The sequence below is a fragment of the Salvelinus sp. IW2-2015 genome, linkage group LG7 (assembly GCF_002910315.2).
Source record: "Salvelinus sp. IW2-2015 linkage group LG7, ASM291031v2, whole genome shotgun sequence".
Classification (NCBI taxonomy): domain Eukaryota; kingdom Metazoa; phylum Chordata; class Actinopteri; order Salmoniformes; family Salmonidae; genus Salvelinus; species Salvelinus sp. IW2-2015.
Genome location: NC_036847.1, coordinates 19,939,366 through 19,949,488, shown reverse-complemented (window position 1 = coordinate 19,949,488; position 10,123 = coordinate 19,939,366). Strand labels below are relative to the sequence as shown.

The 10,123-nt window shown below is 45.2% G+C and overlaps 1 pseudogene; it reads left to right on the top strand.

Moving 5' to 3' along the window:
* LOC111966560 (plexin-A1-like) overlaps positions 1-10,123 on the top strand; it is a 299,289-nt pseudogene that overhangs the window by 261,725 nt on the left and 27,441 nt on the right.

The following is a 10,123-nucleotide window of genomic DNA, read 5'->3' as shown; positions in this document are numbered from 1 at the left end:
TATGTATGTATGTATGTATGTATGTATGTATGTATGTATGTATGTATGTATGTATGTATGTATATGTATGCAAAAATATATATGGGGGATTGGAAATGATGCAGACAATTACATTGATGGAAGCTACAATCTATCTGCAATATTAAAGCTGATCCACCCCCTTAATAATACCCCCACCTCCCGCTGATCCACCCTGCCTTCTGTTGACTGGAAGTGTCAGTGTTTAAGATGCAGTGTGTGAGTGTCTGCGTTGTCTGTGTTTTTCCTATGTCATATGCAGTATGTGCATGTAATCTTGCTAATGTGCATACATCTCACAGCGCTACAGTAGGTCTTTGTTTTCATCCAAGCTTTGTTTACACTGTTAGCCTGGGTAGTAAAACACTATTTCCATTAAAAGGTAATCCAGCCGATTATCCTTTTCTTCTGTGGTGTTGTCTTCTTCCCTCTCTTCCTCTCTGTGTTTGCCTCATTCTTGTTTTGTTATTTGTCACAAACACCTTTGTCAAAATATGTGCGGTCTTGGGAAGGTTTGTGGAGCGTACATCAGGGTGTTCCCATGGAAACGGGGCGAGGGGAATCAGAGGAGACATTGCAGGCACGTCTCCAGGCAGGACCTGGGAATCGCACCAGAATCACTCCTCTTCACTCCTAGAAAGACTGTGGCACTTTCCCACAAATTCAAGCATCACTCAACAGTGCTTCATATTAGATATTGTAGTTATTGTGTGTTATGACTAGCAGCAAACAGTATGAATCAATGCCAATGGGAAACACACACAGAACAAATCATCAGTGCTCTTTCATGTTCTTACAGGTATTGCTATTTAGTTTTCAGGGAGAGAGGTGCACAATCTTGGACCTTTACCAGTTACATTGACAAGAAAAGCAGTCATCTGTATCATCCTTTAACCACCCTCTCTGTCCCTGCAGGAGGAATTCCCGGGAGATAGTGTGTATGACCCCAGCAGGGTTGACCCCAGGCAGCACACCAGTCATGGTGGACATCGACTCTGCTGAGCTGAGGAACCCAGAGGTCAAATACAACTACACTGACGACCCCACCATTCTGAGGATCGAACCCGACTGGAGTATCGCTAGGTACGGAGGAGATCTGGGTATTTACATGCGTATCGCCTGGTTCTCTGGTGCTGGTCTGGGTTACAGTAGTGTAGCTACAGTGGCAGCTCTGTATAAGAGACACTTAGAGATGTCCCACGAGTTAGCGAGGGGCGTACCACTGATCACCATGCGTATGTGTGTAAATACACAACCTTGTGAAAAGCCCACTTTGACACAGATCGCTCTGCTTCCTGGTAAACATGTTAAACCACAGCACTGTTACAAGATGCCACAGCCCCTCCCCCCACCCTTCTGTCTCTGTTGACACCACTCCCTTCTTCATCTACAATAGATTTATATAATAGGCTGTTGGAATGGAATGGGGAGTATTCCCATCGCTCTGTGGGACTGGCTGTGGAGCAGCTGTGGGCCAACCGCTGCCCCAGACCCCCCATGACTCTGTGCTCTGTGTGGGGGGGATGAAGGTGGCTACAGAGCCTTAGCCTGGATGGGTGAATGGGCTAACCGACTGACTGTCCCCCCAATGTCTCTAGTGATTCGCCTCATATCTGGGCTCCATCTGGCCCAGTGCATAACAGCAATCAGAAAAACAGACAGGAACACATGTACACATACATGAACAAATGAAAAACAAATGACTGAGATTCCTGGATCTCTCAAAGACAAAATTCTCTCAGGTGATTGATGTGACCGCTTCTGGCCCAAATGGCAGCACAGCATAAACCAGTGGCTAGGAGATGTGTGAACAACATGTTGTTCATCTGTTCATAAAGTTCTACTTTCATGTCTATGTTAACTGCAGTGCAATGTTTTGAATAGGGAGTTGTATACTGGTACATTTACATGTGCTCATATTGTATTTGTAACTTTCTGAAAAAAGAGACTAGATTAAAACACTTCTTGGTTTTCTGGAGTGAAAAAATAAAATAAATAGCTTATTGATTGAATAAGTGGCTGCTAAATTGCTTCATAATATACAGCAAAGGGAGAGAATACGATTAACAAAGTAGAAGGGAAGCGCTAGAGTAATTGAGAGAGAATGAAAAAGGAGAGGAAAAAGCAGGAATCCATTCACTAAGTTACTTTGTCAAAGCCCAGTGGAGCCATGTTGCTGCTTAAGATGAGCGCCATGCAGATTGTGGCTGGGACTAGAGCTGGGCATGGGGCCGGGGCCTGGGGCTCTGGATGGGGCCGGGGTCTGGATGGGGCTGGGGCTGTGATTGAAGCTCTGGATGGGGCTGGGACTGGGGCTCTGGATGGTGATTGGGCTCTGGATGGGGTGTGGGACTGGGGCTCTGGATGGGGCTGGGACTGGGGCTCTGGATGGGGTGTGGGACTGGGGCTCTGGATGGGGCTGGGACTGGGCTCTGGATGGGGCTGGGACTGGGGCTCTGGATGGGGTGTGGATGGGGCTCTGGATGGGCTGGGACTGGGGCTCTGGATGGGGTCTTGGGACTGGGGGCATCGGTGGGATGGGTTGTTGGGACTGGGGCTCTGGATGTTACGGGCTGTGCTGGTGGGGAAGAGAGAGTCTATTCTCAATGTCCCGTCGGTTTAAGCGTTAAGCGTATAGCTGAGTTAAGAGGGCTTTCTGAGAGCCGGCTGGAGGTAGAGGCTTTACACAAATAACATTTGTGGAGAAGTTGGTGTCGGCTTCCAGCTGTATTACAGTGCTCAGCCTATCCCCAGCCTCATCCCCAGTCTCAGCCTTATCCCCAGCCTCATCCCCAGTCTCAGCCTTATCCCAGCCTCATCCCAGTCGCCTCCAGCCTCTCATCCCCAGCCTCATCCCCAGTCTCAGCCTCATCCCCAGCCTCAACCTTAGCCTCAACCTCAGCCCCCGCCTCAGCCCCAGCCTCAGCCCCAGCCTCGGCCAGAAGCTGCCTGTCCATGCATGCAGGGGGAAGGAAGTCGACAGCAGAGAACACAGCACTCACCAGAGTAGATAAAGGAAAGCACAGGGATGGAGGCACGCATTACTTCCCAGACATAGTGGGTGTTATTATGTACGGGCTTTCCAGACACTGGGATTGTAACTAGTCACTCCATTTGTGACTGTCTCCTAGTACTTACAGTACACATACAACACATCTTACTTTCAGGGTGTATATTCACAACTTCACCCAAAGCTGGCAACTGAATATACTTCAATCTACTGATGTCTACTAATTTGCTATGCATGCTCACATTTACATAATTGTTAAGCAAGTTATTATTTTGTCTCGTCAGTGGTGGAACCCTGTTGACCATCAGTGGTACTAACCTAGCCACCATCAGAGAGCCCAAGATCAGAGCTAAGTATGGCTCTGCTGAGTCTTTCCATGTGAGTATGAACCTGGCCAGACGCCTCAATTAACACACCTCACTCACACACACCTCATTCACTCACACACACACACACACACACTTCACTCACACACAGATCACTCATTTTTACACATCTCAGTCACACACACACACCTCACTCACACACTAGTTATGCGCGGGTTGACTCATAACCCGTAGTCCCCGAAAACAATACCTTAAAAAATCCATAAATGTATCATTCTTGTGTAATTTAGGTTTTTCTTTCATTTTTGGGGGCTATCTGTCATTATAGCATAAGCCTTAACTTTAGGTCCTAACTGTACACGCGCCAAATAGCCTACACGCCAATCGCCAAATGCTTTTGGGAACGTGCAGACAAAGTTAACGTTGATCTACAAAGACAAAAAGGACAAAGTCAGAGTTGAATTCAATAAGAGAAACGCTGCAAAATGGAGAGTTGAAAATGAAGAGAAAGGAGGGCTGGAAAAGTAATGTTGTTTGGGAAAGATTTGTTGAAGTAGTAAAAGAGGATGATATGTTGTGTGTGATGATTGTGAGGCGCTATACAAATTCAACAGTCACAAGATGGGGACTTCAAATAGGCCTATGGCACATCAAGGGAACTGTAGCCTGCTCTTCAGATGTGTTAAATGGAACCTGAAATGTGGACATTGACCTGGAGGATTAAGCATTTCTTGCAGTAAAATGATACACCAAATATAGGCTACATTTTGAGTTGGGAAAAGGAGTATAGAAATATGATTTATTTATTTTTGCATCTTGAYAGAATGCGAATGCACAATTAGAGACCGTCTGTAGAGGTGCTATCTTTATCAGCATCATAGACGCTGATAGTATTTCAACCACATAAAATATGCATACAACCCCAAGTGAAATCTTATCAGAAACATGTTGGGTCATTTTAACAGCTTTCTAATGGTCAAACTGATGTCATTTGGAATTTTTCCACATTTCCCGTTATTGTTTTGTTATTGTATTTTCTCCCCGGTCCCTAAATGTCTTCTCTCTGTGAATAAAGCAGAGATGACAGATTAAACTTTACTGATGTCAACGAGATTGAAGCATTCATTCCACCGATGTATTACATTATTGGTGAAGCTGCATGTATCTAATTATAGACAAGTTGACTAACAAATAGCCTTACAAAATTTCAGAGATCATAAGCAGAAACATATCTAAATCAGGCCCAAAAAATCCTTCACCCTCTGTCAAAAAGTCGTTGCGCCATCTCTGATTTTAACCTACAACTCATTGTCTATATTAGCTGGTTAGGGTTGGTGCGGGCCTCAGACACACCTCACTCACACACACCTCACTCACACAACACACACACACACACACACACACACACACACACCCACACACACACACACACACACACACACACACACACACACACACACACACACACACACAACAGACACAGACACAGACACACACACACACACACACACACACACACACACACACACCACACACACACATAAACCAACACACACCATCACCTTGAAACTCACCACACACACACCTCACTCAACACGCACACCTCACTCACACCTCACACACACACACCTCACCTACACACACCGCGTCACACGGTGTGTCTTCCAAGGTGGCCGTCAGACTGTCTGCCCATTCAGTGTCTTGTTTCTGCCCTGCTCCTTGGAACAAGACATCCAACACCCCCCCAGGCCGTTTAACCTTTCAAATGTCACAGGACAACAAAGCAGTGTTGGCAAATCACCCCTCACCCCCCTCACCTTGCACCACGGGGCTCCATTAACCTTTCCTCCAGTTCTAACAGAAGGGAATCAACTTCTGCTTAATGACCGTGTCCTAATGCCCCGTCCCTTGTGCTCAGTTTAAACTAGCTTCTCCTCTAGACACAATGCTGCTGAGGTCCTTGTGCTCAATGTTGGTTAGCATGTTTAGTGGTCCCTGTAGAGAAGCATACAGCGTAGGTGATTATTACAGTTCTGAAACTACTAGCAATGGCTGGAGACATAAACACAACACACCAAAGCAGAAATATTTTCCTAGACTTACGAATGTTTAGCTGGGGATTAGAGAAACTATAATGAGATATATTTAAACCAATACAGCAACCTGGGTTCCCTAGGGGACCAAACAATTTGTCATATCACACTTTACTAAGAACAATTTTCCCTCTCAGAACTGCACAGTGTTTAATAACTCTGTGATGGTGTGCCTGGCCCCGTCGGTTTCCGACTCCGAGAGGGGCTTCTCAGACACGGGCAGTGGGCCGGATGAGATCGGCTTCTACATGGACAACGTCCACGCTCTGATGGTGGTCAACGAGACGTTCAGCTACTACCCCGACCCCGTGTTRGAACTCCTCAGCCCCACCGGGGTCCTGGAGCTAAAACCCACCTCACCTCTAATCCTCAAGGTAAAGAGCCTGAGCAGAGTGGCTGGAGTGGGGAGTGAACACTCAGGATCAGAGAGGCTCACGCATTTTAATGACTTGATATTGATGTTATTAAATGTTTACCAGTGATTTGTCTTTCAGCTGTCTATCTCATAAACCATTAATATACTTGTATTTGTTTACCTTAAATCCCTATTGAAATACAGTGTATAATCCTACTATTATATAAAATAATCGACTGATTATTCGATGTAGATTATACAAGTATCCCCCAGCTCCGACTCAAAACATAAAAATTGTGATGGTGGTGCTTCATTATTTTCCTGTGAGCCAATTGAAATAGAAAAAAAAACAGAGCAACTATAATTTCTTTAAATGAAATGTATTAACGAAACCTTTTCTGATTGCAGAGAGAATCCCCCGCCTGGCTTGTTAAAACTAACCTCCACATTAGCACAGTGATGAGAATAAGAAAAAGCAATTTGGTGAAATAATCAGGGGTATTTTACGAGATGRGCATTGCATTCGCCACGGAATTCATTTCGCATCTGATATGATGTGTGTTGCTAGAGGTGGTGTCGGGGTGCGTGCGTGCCTGATGCAGGGTGAAATGATAGTGGATAGAATGCATGCCTAAAATGTTCCAGGGCGTGACCTGCCCGGGAGGAGCCCTGTGGAGAGAGGGATTGGAAGTCTGCTCTTTTCTCATGCTACTAGAGCAGTGGGTGGCAGAACAGCTCTCTCTCTCTCTCCACCTGCTCCTCTTATTGCTCCTCTCTCTGTAGTTGAAGGCTACAGATCTGTCAGACAATGCCCTCGTTCTCACACCGTGGCATAGAGACAGACACTTGGAAAACAAATAAGAAAAAATGTGAAGTTTTCCTGAAGCTTTTGTCAAATAGAATTCTTGTATCCTCCAACATTGGAGCCAGCTTCAGACTTGTCCGCTAGCAGCCTTGGATCCTGGGAGTTGCCTGACTGGTTGAAGACGAGGTTCATTATACTGTTCCTAGCCATGGATGAAAGGCTGTGCCATGTTGATTAAAGTTTGACATTGTGTTTCTGTTTGTCCCCTCAGGGTCGTAACCTTATCCCTGCGGCCCCTGGTAACTCCAGGTTGAACTACACAGTGTTCATCGGGGAGACCCCCTGTGTGCTAACCCTCTCTGAAACCCAGCTGCTGTGTGAATGGCCCAACCTCACCGGACAGCACAAAGTCACGGTGGGCACTCGACACCATTTCACATAACAGACTCTKTTTGGACTGAGTTCACACTATCTCCCTCATCTTCACTGGGCTTTACCTAACATGTATTCTTATATTTTAATTCCATCAGTTCATTTTMTTCAGTAAAATTCTACATTTCATGTGATTTCAGTTCAAAATAGTATTTATTTTTTTATGTGCAAAGGCTACTCMCTCTAAATATCCTCAAATACTCCCACACAGTCCCCTCCAAACGTACCTCTACTCGCCTCTCTAGTCACACTGTCTGTGTGACATTTACTAGTCTGGAATACCTTGAAAGTACTGACAATGCATCCATGTAATTCAATATGAAGGCTTTCCAAGCTACCAGTAGGCTTGGAGCTGGATTTTTTCCCCGTAACTAAATGTCATGTTGAATATTGAATAGTCCGTGTGTGTGTGGTGGGCTGGGAAGAAGGGCACAGCTATGTGTTGTATTCCCTCTGTAAAATGACCTACATACAGGGGACCCCACAAGTCTGTGTCTCTGGATGGGTGCAGRCGRGTGTGTGTGAGTGTGTGGGTGTGTTGTTTTGTTTGCTCCCTCAGATGCACAACTGTGTGTTGGTGGCTGTGCCCCCTGCGAGTTTTCTAAGAAATGTATTTGGCCTTTATGTTTTTTTGTTCTCTTCAGTCCCTTCCTTGTCAATACAATTAAGCAATAAGGCCCGCGGGGGTGTGGTATATGGCCAATAACCACGGCTATGGGCTGTTCTTAAGCACGACACAACGCGGAGTGTCTGGATACAGCCCTTAGCTGTGGTGTATTGGCCATATACCACAAACCCCCGATGTGCCTTATTGCTATTATAAACTGGTTACCAACGTAATTAGAACAGTAAACAAGTAGTTTTGCGTCATACTCATGGTATATTGTCTCTTATACCACGGCCATCAGCATCCAGGGCTCGAACGACCCGGTTTCTAAAATAAAATAGATGATGTTTAGAACCTATGTCATCAACAGGAGGAACTTTTAGCACCTGAACCAAAACAACCCAATTTTATAAGTCTAACATTCTTTGGCTGTGTTAACTTGATGAGGCTCTACTTTAAAGTGCAGTAATCATAGTTCATCTAAACCCTTATCAACCCCCCAGTGAATACCTTGATTTGAGATATTCCAGTAATGGGTTCTGTCAGACCTGCTGCGTTTATGTAAATGTTGTTTGTTAGAACCCATTCCCAGTGTTTTACTCCTATTAATGAGTTTGGTTCCTGAGGGGAAGTCTCTTTCACTGTACTGATTGCTTTGTTTGATTACACTCTGTGACGTGTTTCTCTGTAATAAGAAAAAGCAATTGGTGAAATAATCAGGGGTATTTTACGAGATGGCATTGCATGCCACGGACTTCATCTTCGCCATCTATAATGATGTGTGTTCGCTAGAGGGGTGCGGGTGCGTGCGGTGCCTGATGCAGGTGAAGAATATGATAGGGAATAGAATGCATGCCTAAAAGTTTCCAGGGCTGACCTGCCCGGAGGAGCCCTGTGGAGAGAGGATTGGGAAGTCTGCCTTTTCTATCATGCTACGTAAGCAGTGCGTGCAGAACAGCTCTCTCTCTCTCTCCACCTGCTCCTCTTATTGCTCCTCTCTCTGTAGTTGAAGGCTACAGATCTGTCAGACATGCCCTCGTTCTCACACCGTGGCATAGAGACAGACACTTGGAAAACAAATAGAAAAAATGTAAGTTTTCCTAAACTTTTTGTCACAATAGAATTCTTTCCTCCAACATTGGACCAGCTTCAGACTTGTCCGCTAGCAGCCTTGGATCCTGGGAGTGCCTGACTGGTTGAAACGAGAGTTCATTATACTGTTCTAGCCATGATGAAAGGCTGTGCCATGTGATTAAAGTTTACATTGTGTTTCGTTTGTCCCTCCCAGGGTCGTAACCTTATCCCTGCTGCCCCTGGTAATCCAGTTTGAACTACACAGTGGTTCATCGGGGAGACCCCTGTTGCTAACCCTCTCGAACCCAGCTGCTGTGTGAATGCCCAACCTCACCGGACAGCACAAAGTCACGGTGGGCACTCGACACCATTTCACCATAACAGACTCTCTTGGACTGATCACACTATCTCCTCTCATCTTCACTGGGCTTTACCACATGTATTCTTATATTTTAATTCCATCAGTTCATTTTTTTCAGTAAAATTCTACATTTCATGTGATTTCAGTTCAAAAATTTATTATTTTTTATGTGCAAAGGCTACTCCTCTAAATATCCTCAAATACTCCCACACAGCCCCTCCAAACGTCACCTCTACTCGCTCTCTATCACACTGTCTGTGTGACATTTACTAGTCTGGAATACCTTGAAAACTGACAATGCATCCATGTAATTCATATGAAGGCTTCCAAGCTACCAGTAGGCTGTGAGCTGGATTTTTTTCCCCGTAACTAATGTCATGTTGAATATTGAATAGTCCGTGTGTGTGGTGGCTGGGCGAAGAAGGGCCACAGCTATGTGTTGTATTCCCTCTGTAAAATGACCTACATACAGGGACCCCACAAGTCTGTGTCTCTGGAAGGGTGCAGCCGGTGGTGTGAGTGTGTGGGTGGTGTTGTTTTGTTTGCTCCCTCAGATGCACAACTGTGTGTTGGTGGCTGTGCCCCCTGCCGAGTTTTCTAAGAAATGTATTTGGCCTTTATGTTTTTTTTTCTCTTCAGTCCCTTCCTTGTCAATACAATTAACAATAAGGCCCGCGGGTTGGTATATGGCCAATAACCACGGCTATGGGCTTCTTAAGCACGACACAACGCGGAGTGTCTGGATACACCCTTAGCTGTGGTGTATTGGCCATATACCCACAAACCCCCATGTGCCTTATTGCTATTATAAACTGGTTACCAACGTAATAGAAACATAAACAAGTAGTTTTCGTCATACTCATGGTATATTGTCTCTTATACCACCGCCATCAGCATCCAGGCTCGAACGACCGGTTTCTAAAATTAAAATAGATGATGTTTAGAACCTATGTCATCAACAGGAGAACTTTTAGCACCTGAACCAAACAAACCCAATTTTATAAGTCTAACATTCTTTGGCTGTGTTAACTTGATGAGGCTC